The following is a 12896-nucleotide window of genomic DNA, read 5'->3' on the forward strand; positions in this document are numbered from 1 at the left end:
ATGCATCAGGATTTGTGTTTCGGGTGCACTCGTTCTAAAGAAAGGTTTGAACGTATGTAAAGCAAGATTGGTTTGCAGATTCACCCCAATGATGTAAGTGAGCAAGATGGAGCAATGTGCTAATAGTTCCTATACATTACATATAACAAACAGATCGGCTAATAGACTTTTTCCAGGCCTGGCCTGTAGTTACCGAATTTCTGCTGAAGCAGGCAAAACATCTGGAAATGAAGCTTTATGGACCAGTGATAGTGGCTTTCAGTTTTCAAGGTTAGAAAAAGGTTTCTGTTTGGGGACAAAGTGTCCAAACACTCAAACAGATATCCTCAGGACATGTTAAAAAAACCCAACACACTAGGGCAATATAAAGAAGATTAAATTTCCCCGTTTGTAATGAAGTGTTTTGGTGATGAATTTTCTCTTACTTGTGGAAAAGTGGGATGTGTCCTGGGAAAGATGTGCACAGTATGGCTCTGATGCTTTCACCTAGACATATCTTACTTGGAAGAAGGCCAGCAGTCTGAAGGTGAAAACAGGCATATAGCCCTGAAAGCCCTGGAAAGAGGAGCCCAAGAAAAGGACTTGAAGAGTTGTTGTATTCTACCTGGTTCTTTCTGTTTCTGTGGGGCAGGGACCAGAACGCAAGCACTCCCCAGTGCAGCGTCTCTGAAGAGTCAGGCACCCAGGTCACCCCTTGCTGGGTGAATGCCTGACGGTGTTCAAGAGGTGGGCCCTAGCTCCCTCACTGGCTGAACGGAGGCACCTTAGCAAACTGCAAGGCAGGTGTAAAAGCTCTTGAGCTGGGTGGGAGTGCAGAACTGCCCCCTCCTTTAGCATTTCTCTAGGTGATTACTAAGTACTCGTGGGCTGTCAAGATGGTCCCCAGCGGGGTGCCTACCATCTCTCCATTCTCTGCACACAGAGCCAAGGCACCCGATGCTGAACCCCTCTTCACAGGCACCAGTGTCTCCTCGTTGTCTGCAGAACGATCCTAAACCCATTCACATGGAACCAATCTCTTCGGATAAAGATGCTAAGGTTTCAGTGATTGCATCGCTTTGCATTAGAAAAGGGGAATGGCTACATATGCATTAATGTGCTTTAACTACTGTGCATTATATTTAGTACCTGTGGGGTAAATTGAGCCATGCTGGGTGCGGGTCTCTGTGCAGGAGAGTTTCACCAGCACGGTTGCAAATAAGGAATGGAGGGGAAAAAGCCCAGGAGGGAAATATCATGCTACAGCGTCATTTTAATGCAGTGAAGAACTTGAATATACAGACACAGAAGGGATCCGGAGGAGAGACAAAATACTCCCAAAGATTTCCAAAGGGCCACAACTGGGTTTCTGCTCCTGGCCCATTGTGTACGAGGTGTGCTTCTTTCTGTGCAACTGCTGACTTGAAATTCTGAGTTGTTTCCATCGATTTATTTACTACTTGTCTCCCTGAATAATGCCACATGAGGAAAAGCACCATGTAAGGAGGCGAATAAGCAGCTTCTCCATGAGAAAGTTCCTGTAGCCAATATTTTAGCTAGAAGCTAAAAATAAAACAGCTTATCTTTCCTGTTGATACCAAACCCCTTTGACACCACTGTGGCTGTGTCAAGTGGTCTGCAATGGATTACACGTGGACTCTAGGGAAGCAGAGGCCTCCGTTTATATAAGTGCACGGCATGAAGAGGCCTCACTGCTTAACGGTGTGGAGAATTCAAGGTTCCTAGAGTGACAAAGCAAGGCATAGGAAACACGTGTATAGGAGAGGGAGTCTTCTAGCAATGCAAAGCGCTCACAGTGGAGGTGCTGAGTGCTTAGCCCTGCTCCCAGCTATGTTCTTCACATCAGCTGTGAGTCTGTATCTCCCTTTCCATATCTGTGTTGCTCCAAGTGCTGTGGATATTCAAGCTGCATTTAACATGGCCAGCAGCCTCCAGAGCTAACCTGACGGCACCACCAGTGGGGTATGGACCAGCAGCAACCTTGGCAGACCAGCCTTCTGCATTGGTCACAGCAACAACACGTGTATGGTGGCCTTCTACGGTAGTGGGGAAAACAGCCAGACTGGCCATGGCACGGCAGGTCTTCGATCGTGTCCAGGCTGTCAAACATTTTGCCGTGCTGGCGGCGAACCTGAAACACATCAGGGAGTAGAGGAGACATGACACATCTGCAGTAGTGATGGGATCAAGTCTCAAAACTTGTGTGCGACTCTCTGGGACATCTGGTAGGGACCCAGGGACCAGGAAATGGAGGGGACCCATCTGTCACTGTCAGTGCTCTCCTTTCCCCCCCTTGTCCCTTTGCTCCACTTGCCCTCAGCCTCTCACCACTTTCTTTGCCTGCAAAAGGCTGGATGGAAAGTAGGCTCCAGAACCCAAGTCTTCCTCTTTCTGTCCCGTACCACTGGGATCTCGGGGGCAAAGGTACCTCCCACATCTGATGCTTGTTGCACTGCAGGAAGGATTCAGCCTTAGGCAGGTTCCAGTTTTGGATCCCACACTCCCTGGAAGACAGGGGTGCAGGGAATGCCCCCAGTTGGGGAGAGAGGCGGGATGTTGGATATTGCTCCATATGCTGTGGGCTTTGAAAGGAGTGAAGGAACATGCTGTCTGGTTTGGATTGGAGAGGCTTGTGTGTCTTCATTCAATCTAAGGGGCTCCTGGACACCTAGCTCAGGATCTGGATTGTCACTCCTGACTGGGCACACCTATGCTTTGCACATGGCATGACACAGCATCTCCTCACCTGGTCCCTTTTCCACTCTGGCCATTAGTGTCCCAAATGCCCTTAAAATGCCAACCTCAGTTGTGGGCTCCCTTATGCCGGCCACCCACCTACTGCAACAAAAGCAGCAAAAAGAAAGAAAGACCCTGAGCAAGACAGAAGGTGCCGTGCAGTAAGAGCCAGACCTTCGTGATGGTTGTAAAGACAGTCGTAGAAAGGCCAAAATCAGGGATGCGATGACCTACTCCCTCTGCTTGTGGTCACGTGTTCGGTCCCAGTTCTTCTGGGTTTTCTGCACGTGACTTAATAGGTGTACTACTGGGAGGGTAGGGAAAAACTTGCTGAAACTCAAGGTTTCCTTTTTTGGGGATATTCTACAGCACTTTGAACTGGGCATTGAGCTTGATTCAGACAAGAAGTCAGTATTTGAGAACATTTCCATAATTGAATTTTGTGTATAATAGTGCCACAAAAACCCAATGAACTGCAAGGAAGGGGGAGGAGTGTCCCAGAGCTCCCGACACACACTCAGAAAGTGTTCAGAGTCACTCAGATGCTGGGTTGTACCTTAGAGAAGGGTATTCACGCTCCCCAGCCCTTTTTCTAACAAGACCAACAAAATCAAATTTCACTCCACACACTTCAACTCCATCCTCTAAAAACCTGCACAGATCAAGTGTTCACGTTCCTAGAGGTACTATCGGGATATTTTAAGGAGAACAGGGCTTTCCCATTACTATTTTATTGTTTAGGAACTGTCAACCGCAGAGAAGAAGTAGAGCTATTTTTCATTTGAAAACCTGTAGCCTCTTATAAAAAAGCTTTCCACTTTGTACTGAACTTGTCAAGGTGACATCTCCCCAGCACTTAGCTCATTGCCACACTTGCTTTTTCGGTGGCAGGTTCGGCTCTTCCTGCACAAAGTAGGTGAAGTGAAAGAAGATGGCCACATGATGTACTTCCTCATCCTTTACTTCAGAAGATGGTCCAGGAGAAGCTTGACCCAAAAAAACAAGAGACAGGAAAGCCAAACATGGAAGTGGCTCTAAAATAATTATACCCTTGTTTATGACATATTTAGAAGTCCGAAATGCCAAACCTTATTTAATAGCATATAGCATAAAGTTATCTCACAAAACCATCTCAGAGGCTGAATGCTTTTTCAGGTTCACGTGTAGCACTCAGAATTATCACATTTATTAACTAACTGACTAGCAGTAACATGACTTTACCTCACCCTGTCATAGCTTAGGTTCACTGAACCTAGGGCTAATCAGTGACACGGTGGATATTCTAATATTCTCAGAATTTAGAAAATTGAAGCACTTCATTAACTGTCATTAAAGCTGTTACAGGGCAGTAACCATTACATAATTACAAAGTTCATAATTTCGTACAGGAAGACACTCCTGTATGTAGCGAGGCAGCCCCCTTAAAAATGCAAATAAAGCTCACTTGTTTTTAAGCACTAATTAGGTCATGAATAGTACTCCTGGAATTTGGGGCTCTTTGATTTACATTGAAGAAGCAGTGGCAGGTTTTTCTCAGTTTTTTGATAAAATTCCATGGGGCAGATCTGGTGGTGGTGTTACTCAATATAGTAATGAATTTCTAGGGCATTTGAAAGAGGGAAAGATGCCTCTACTTTCTCAAATGAATGAAAACTTTGTTTGGGTGTTGTTCTGTAAAGGGTGGGAAGCTAAAGGGTTCAGATTAGCTCAATCAACTCAACACACTTCACCTCAGTAAGAACACAAGAAATGCTACATGGGACAGATCAGAGGTCCATCGTGAACTTTCCAACAAATCCCTTAGTTCGGTGTGGAAAAAGTCAAGGATGTTCATCTCATACAGCTTCAAAGCTGTACTCAGACCTTTCGTAAGACCCCATGGTTTCTGTTCTCCTACAACCATGCCCTGCCATTGCCACCAAGCAGCACAGCAATAGGCTTCTGTCATGAACCCTGCTGTTGCTGCATTGGTGAAACCACTGGATATTAATGAAGAAATACATCTCTAATTGAGATGAGGGGGAAATTGAACCCAGAGACAAAAAGATAACCAAACCTTGACATAAAGTAAAATAATACACAGTCAAAGTTGAAGGCACTCCAGAAGTTATAAAACCCATAGGTGGGGTTCGCAAGACGTATGAAGCATGTCAGTCCTTCCCCCAGTCAATGTGCTGACATCCATGGGTTTTGGTGGGCACTGAATCCGAAAATGTCAGGTGCGCACCTGAGCATACTAAACAATGGCTCCTTCTCCTCTTTGGGTTTCAGAAACACCCCGCTCCCCACCGCATAACAGTATGGACCAAACTGGATTCATGCACAGGAGAGCAAATGGTTCCACCAACACCTGCTCTGCGTACCCTGCAGACGTACCCCAAATCCTCCAACTCTAATGAAGTCCATAGAGCAAGAGCAGGAAGAAGGTTGACCCATAAACTTTTAATTGAAAAGACACCTGGAGGGGTGTAATTTGCCAGTCCTAAACTAAATTAAAAACACAATAATTACAAACACAGAGTAAAACAATTACAGTATTTGGCGGGTTGGCACACGTGACACTCACACGTTTTGTCATTAACCAGGACATCAAGTACAGAAGATGCCGCAAATGCTCCCGTCCGTCTGACAACTGTATAAAAGGTTGCACAGTGAGGATATTTTAATCACTTCTTGACTTCTCTCTTCAGTGAGCCAGGTAAGTCCAATTCAGCTTCATCTCTTCCAAGTATCTTTCTTTCCGCTGTAATTTAAAAACTGAACTTGCTCTTGTGTTCATTGGTTTTCACAATGCTCAGGGTCTTTCACTTGTTTTTGTTGTTTTACTGAACATGGTGGGTGGCAGGAATTAGGGCCCCCCAGCTGAGGTTGGCATTTCAAGGGCATTTGGGACAGTAATGGCCAGAATGAAAGAGGCACCCAGCTGAAGTGATGAAGTGCCATGTGTTGTTCAAGGTGTAGGAGTGCGCAGTCAGGAGTGACAATCCAAATCCTGACCCTGATGCCCAAGGCCCCCTTAGCTCAAAGAAGAGACTTTAGGTCCTCCAATTTAAAGCAGGCAGCAAGTTCAGTCACTGAAAAGCTCAGAAGAGAGGGAGCAATATCCCAAATCCCACCTCTCTCCCCAACTGGGGTGATTCCCGGCAGCCCTGACATTTCCCGGGATTGTGGGATCCAGAACTGCCAACTGCCTAAGGCTGAATCCTTCCTGCAGTGCAACAAGCTTCAGGGTGCAATCCACCTTTGCCTCCAGATCCCAGTGGTAGGAGACAGAAAGAGGAAGACTTGGGTTCTGGGTCCTGAAGTGAAGGCACATTCCCCGCATCCCAGGACTGTGCTTGCGCCATCGGACCAGGGGTTGCCTTGGCCTGCACTAAATGCTCCCTGCCCCACTCCTGCTGCAGCTGCCCCACAGGGCCCTGGAGCCTGCTTTCCAGCCAGCATTTTGAAGGCAAAGGAAGAGAGAAGGCTTCGAAGGTGTTGTTGGGGGGAGCGGTTGATGAGAAGTAGAGGAAAGCAAGGAGGTGGAGGAAAGGAGAGCTGTGACACCGGGACAAAGGAGGGCTGAGGTCAGCATTTCCATGCTCCATTCCATAGTCTCTATGTCCCTGCCAGATTGCTCTGAGACTCGCACCCAAGTTAGGCCCCTTTGATCAATCAGCACTGCCCATGTGTCATGTTTCCTCTGCTCCCTGCTGTGTTTCAGGTTCGCCTCCATCACTGCAAGATGTCTGACAGCCTGGACATGCTGGATGACCTGTACTACCAGAGTCCAGATTGTTGTTGGAGACCCCGCCGCAGAAGGCCATGTTATTGTTGTTGCTATGATCCATGCACTGGACAGCTAATTTGGCAGGGATGGTGCTGTTGCCCCGGGTGGGGCGGTAGGGGCAGATACGGAAGGTGCTGGCCATGCTAAATCCAGCTCGGATATCCACGGCACGTGGAGGAAAGTGGACATGACAAGCAAGATACAGATTCCTGGCTGACCCGACGGACATGGCTCAGAGCAGTGCTAAGTGTGAGGGCTTGGCATTGCTACAAGACTCCCTCCCCCATTCTCCTGTCTCCTACGCTTTGCTTTGTTACTCTAGGAACTTTGTATTCTCTGCACTGTTAAACATTAAGGCCTCTTCATGCGGTGCTGTCATTTCAATGGATGCCTCTGCCTCCTTACAGTCCACTTGTAATCCATTGCAGACCACTTGACACAGCCACAGACGTGTAGAAGATGTTTGGTGACAACAGATGTATAATCCCAGCTGTGACCCTTTGGAAAACCTTGGGGAAATTCGCTCTCTCCTCTGTATCCCTTCCGTGTCTGTATTCTCAATTTCTTCCGTACATTAAACTTCGTCTGCAGCATAATATTTGCCTCCTAGGTTTTTTGCCCTCCGTTCCTTATTTGCAGGCATGCTGGTGAAATTCCCTCCCGTGCAGAGCCCCGCACCCAGCATGACTCAATTCCTACTGAAGTGCTACACAGAGATGAAAATCAGCCCTGGAGCATGTCTGTGTGCCCTGGGCTTTCCTCCTACCCAACATTAGGTGTTTGCACTTGTCTCTCATATAGAGCCCTTGGTCCTTTTCAGCCGTGGCTCCAGGAGTGATAATACTGCACTTTCCACATTGCAGAAACAGAGTATCAGCCCTCAAATCTTTCCAGCCCTTTCCTGATATACTATTAAAAACAGAGAGCGCTCTCATGCCTCCCTCCCAGTCATTCCTACCTCCAACATGGGTTGTGCAAAAGCATGTCCAAATTAAGGCACATCAATCCTAAGCAGATCTCATCTGCAATCCTGGATTGTAAACGCAGCTCTCTGAAAACGGGGGAGCCCATGCCCTGTCTGCATCCTTGTGTCTAAATGAACCTGGAGGCAGTAGTACCCCATGCCATTTCCCCTGAACTGAAATGATGAAGGTTTCCTCCTGTAGGATTACAGGGGAGAATGGAGACTGCCGAGTGCTTGAAAGCCCTGGAGTGCCAGAGAGCTGGAAATGAAAAGCAACGTACAAATTCACGGCTGAGTTTAATGGCATGGCTTTCAGGCATGTTGTGCACCCAGGATGGCCACCGACACAAGTGGCAATCCTGAGGACTCAGCAGCTCTGCGAGGTGCCTGATCTATGTATTTCCAAGATTCCTCAGGCATGATTGTTTCCTCAGGTGCTTTCTTTTCCTCTTGCCTGCTCTGTGATTGATGTTGAGAGCCTGTGTCCCAGGTACAGTGACGCCGTTTTTTCTTCTTTGGTACAATGATGGAAGCAGAAGCAGTTCCCTTCTGGGGATCATATATATCACCAAGCCGAGCCTTATGGGCCCATTCCTCATTTTCAGCTGGATTCTCCAACTCTCCAGCGACAGCAAGCAGAGAAGAGCCCCCAGTTCAGTCCACGCTCTGATGTGCGGGCGCGTCTGAAACTCCAAGTGGGGAAGGTGCATGAACTCGTGTGAAATCGTTATGTTGGGGTTTGGTTTTTTTGGTATTATTGTCTTAGCTTTTTCTTTCTTCTCTTATGTTTCCTCGTCATTCCCTGAAGCTTGGCAACTTTATTCAACATGCTTTGGGGATAGCTATGTTAATTAATATTATTTCATAGATTGTGGAAGGATTTAATGAGCCCACCGCAGGAAAGCGTTCAGACATTTCAAATCCATGGACAGCCAGATTGCTTTTATCTCAGACCTGTATCATTAGACCTATTTTCAGATCATATTTCCCTGTGATGGCGGGAGGCTGAGTTCAGGGGCTGGGGAGGTGCCTGTGCCCTGTGGCCTCACATTGTTAAGAAGCTAATTCATCGTGAGTGGGCGCGTCTACACGAGATGCTAAATGCACAGTAGAGCATTTCTCCTGCTCATAGTCTGTCACGGCAAAAGCTGTGCTAATGGGCTGATGCGCAGGAGAATTAGTCTAGTGTGCATTAGCATCACTAAGAAGGCGCGTGCTGCGCTACTCTGCAGTAGTGCCCGTTACCGCGCATTGAGTTAGTTCCTATGACTACAGGTACTAAACTTAATGCACCATAACTACGGTGCATTAATGCATAATGCTTGGGTTCTTTGCTGCTGTTTAAACTTATTGTTGACCTCTCTCTCCTGAACGTCAAGGGGAGTGGTGTGTAGAGGAAGAGGAACGCCCTCGGTGGTGAAGAGAGAATGGCGGATGTGCAGCTCTGTTGTCTGAGCTGGATTTCCTCTGTGAAAGTTCATAAGGGATGTAATCCTCCTTCGTCAGGGCATCACCCAATAAGAAGGCTAGGCCTGTGTCTGTGGCAGTGAGGGGAAATAATTTTTAGGCTCAGATTATTCTATAATTATAATCCACAGGGCTTCTTACACCATTGCCACAAGCCCAAGGCATAAACAGTTTCAGGATTACAGACCATATATTTTAGAAGACATTACAACCCCTTGGCTCCCACTACCGTGTGACTGGAGTTAATGTGTACTGTGTCTCCTTTCCAAAATCTGCCTGGTATGGGTAGGCCTGTAATAGGAGAGCGGAGGAGAACGCGACAGTTATTCTAGCTGTAGGCCGCCGCGAGTGACTTTACGGTGAAGATGCATCAGGATTTGTGTTTCGGGTGCACTCGTTCTAAAGAAAGGTTTGAACGTATGTAAAGCAAGATTGGTTTGCAGATTCACCCCAATGATGTAAGTGAGCAAGATGGAGCAATGTGCTAATAGTTCCTATACATTACATATAACAAACAGATCGGCTAATAGACTTTTTCCAGGCCTGGCCTGTAGTTACCGAATTTCTGCTGAAGCAGGCAAAACATCTGGAAATGAAGCTTTATGGACCAGTGATAGTGGCTTTCAGTTTTCAAGGTTAGAAAAAGGTTTCTGTTTGGGGACAAAGTGTCCAAACACTCAAACAGATATCCTCAGGACATGTTAAAAAAACCCAACACACTAGGGCAATATAAAGAAGATTAAATTTCCCCGTTTGTAATGAAGTGTTTTGGTGATGAATTTTCTCTTACTTGTGGAAAAGTGGGATGTGTCCTGGGAAAGATGTGCACAGTATGGCTCTGATGCTTTCACCTAGACATATCTTACTTGGAAGAAGGCCAGCAGTCTGAAGGTGAAAACAGGCATATAGCCCTGAAAGCCCTGGAAAGAGGAGCCCAAGAAAAGGACTTGAAGAGTTGTTGTATTCTACCTGGTTCTTTCTGTTTCTGTGGGGCAGGGACCAGAACGCAAGCACTCCCCAGTGCAGCGTCTCTGAAGAGTCAGGCACCCAGGTCACCCCTTGCTGGGTGAATGCCTGACGGTGTTCAAGAGGTGGGCCCTAGCTCCCTCACTGGCTGAACGGAGGCACCTTAGCAAACTGCAAGGCAGGTGTAAAAGCTCTTGAGCTGGGTGGGAGTGCAGAACTGCCCCCTCCTTTAGCATTTCTCTAGGTGATTACTAAGTACTCGTGGGCTGTCAAGATGGTCCCCAGCGGGGTGCCTACCATCTCTCCATTCTCTGCACACAGAGCCAAGGCACCCGATGCTGAACCCCTCTTCACAGGCACCAGTGTCTCCTCGTTGTCTGCAGAACGATCCTAAACCCATTCACATGGAACCAATCTCTTCGGATAAAGATGCTAAGGTTTCAGTGATTGCATCGCTTTGCATTAGAAAAGGGGAATGGCTACATATGCATTAATGTGCTTTAACTACTGTGCATTATATTTAGTACCTGTGGGGTAAATTGAGCCATGCTGGGTGCGGGTCTCTGTGCAGGAGAGTTTCACCAGCACGGTTGCAAATAAGGAATGGAGGGGAAAAAGCCCAGGAGGGAAATATCATGCTACAGCGTCATTTTAATGCAGTGAAGAACTTGAATATACAGACACAGAAGGGATCCGGAGGAGAGACAAAATACTCCCAAAGATTTCCAAAGGGCCACAACTGGGTTTCTGCTCCTGGCCCATTGTGTACGAGGTGTGCTTCTTTCTGTGCAACTGCTGACTTGAAATTCTGAGTTGTTTCCATCGATTTATTTACTACTTGTCTCCCTGAATAATGCCACATGAGGAAAAGCACCATGTAAGGAGGCGAATAAGCAGCTTCTCCATGAGAAAGTTCCTGTAGCCAATATTTTAGCTAGAAGCTAAAAATAAAACAGCTTATCTTTCCTGTTGATACCAAACCCCTTTGACACCACTGTGGCTGTGTCAAGTGGTCTGCAATGGATTACACGTGGACTCTAGGGAAGCAGAGGCCTCCGTTTATATAAGTGCACGGCATGAAGAGGCCTCACTGCTTAACGGTGTGGAGAATTCAAGGTTCCTAGAGTGACAAAGCAAGGCATAGGAAACACGTGTATAGGAGAGGGAGTCTTCTAGCAATGCAAAGCGCTCACAGTGGAGGTGCTGAGTGCTTAGCCCTGCTCCCAGCTATGTTCTTCACATCAGCTGTGAGTCTGTATCTCCCTTTCCATATCTGTGTTGCTCCAAGTGCTGTGGATATTCAAGCTGCATTTAACATGGCCAGCAGCCTCCAGAGCTAACCTGACGGCACCACCAGTGGGGTATGGACCAGCAGCAACCTTGGCAGACCAGCCTTCTGCATTGGTCACAGCAACAACACGTGTATGGTGGCCTTCTACGGTAGTGGGGAAAACAGCCAGACTGGCCATGGCACGGCAGGTCTTCGATCGTGTCCAGGCTGTCAAACATTTTGCCATGCTGGCGGCGAACCTGAAACACATCAGGGAGTAGAGGAGACATGACACATCTGCAGTAGTGATGGGATCAAGTCTCAAAACTTGTGTGCGACTCTCTGGGACATCTGGTAGGGACCCAGGGACCAGGAAATGGAGGGGACCCATCTGTCACTGTCAGTGCTCTCCTTTCCCCCCCTTGTCCCTTTGCTCCACTTGCCCTCAGCCTCTCACCACTTTCTTTGCCTGCAAAAGGCTGGATGGAAAGTAGGCTCCAGAACCCAAGTCTTCCTCTTTCTGTCCCGTACCACTGGGATCTCGGGGGCAAAGGTACCTCCCACATCTGATGCTTGTTGCACTGCAGGAAGGATTCAGCCTTAGGCAGGTTCCAGTTTTGGATCCCACACTCCCTGGAAGACAGGGGTGCAGGGAATGCCCCCAGTTGGGGAGAGAGGCGGGATGTTGGATATTGCTCCATATGCTGTGGGCTTTGAAAGGAGTGAAGGAACATGCTGTCTGGTTTGGATTGGAGAGGCTTGTGTGTCTTCATTCAATCTAAGGGGCTCCTGGACACCTAGCTCAGGATCTGGATTGTCACTCCTGACTGGGCACACCTATGCTTTGCACATGGCATGACACAGCATCTCCTCACCTGGTCCCTTTTCCACTCTGGCCATTAGTGTCCCAAATGCCCTTAAAATGCCAACCTCAGTTGTGGGCTCCCTTATGCCGGCCACCCACCTACTGCAACAAAAGCAGCAAAAAGAAAGAAAGACCCTGAGCAAGACAGAAGGTGCCGTGCAGTAAGAGCCAGACCTTCGTGATGGTTGTAAAGACAGTCGTAGAAAGGCCAAAATCAGGGATGCGATGACCTACTCCCTCTGCTTGTGGTCACGTGTTCGGTCCCAGTTCTTCTGGGTTTTCTGCACGTGACTTAATAGGTGTACTACTGGGAGGGTAGGGAAAAACTTGCTGAAACTCAAGGTTTCCTTTTTTGGGGATATTCTACAGCACTTTGAACTGGGCATTGAGCTTGATTCAGACAAGAAGTCAGTATTTGAGAACATTTCCATAATTGAATTTTGTGTATAATAGTGCCACAAAAACCCAATGAACTGCAAGGAAGGGGGAGGAGTGTCCCAGAGCTCCCGACACACACTCAGAAAGTGTTCAGAGTCACTCAGATGCTGGGTTGTACCTTAGAGAAGGGTATTCACGCTCCCCAGCCCTTTTTCTAACAAGACCAACAAAATCAAATTTCACTCCACACACTTCAACTCCATCCTCTAAAAACCTGCACAGATCAAGTGTTCACGTTCCTAGAGGTACTATCGGGATATTTTAAGGAGAACAGGGCTTTCCCATTACTATTTTATTGTTTAGGAACTGTCAACCGCAGAGAAGAAGTAGAGCTATTTTTCATTTGAAAACCTGTAGCCTCTTATAAAAAAGCTTTCCACTTTGTACTGAACTTGTCAAGGTGACATCTCCCCAGCAC

General features: G+C 47.4%; 1 long non-coding RNA gene across 1 annotated transcript; it reads left to right on the forward strand.

Moving 5' to 3' along the window:
• The first annotated feature begins 5329 nt into the window (after positions 1 to 5329).
• On the forward strand, positions 5330 to 7104 carry LOC132245682 (uncharacterized). Its single transcript, XR_009457385.1, has 2 exons — positions 5330 to 5434; positions 6443 to 7104. It is a non-coding gene; the product is annotated as an uncharacterized LOC132245682 (long non-coding RNA).
• Positions 7105 to 12896: the final 5792 nt, after the last annotated feature.

This window comes from Alligator mississippiensis, chromosome 15 (genome assembly GCF_030867095.1).
Source record: "Alligator mississippiensis isolate rAllMis1 chromosome 15, rAllMis1, whole genome shotgun sequence".
Lineage (NCBI taxonomy): Eukaryota > Metazoa > Chordata > Crocodylia > Alligatoridae > Alligator > Alligator mississippiensis.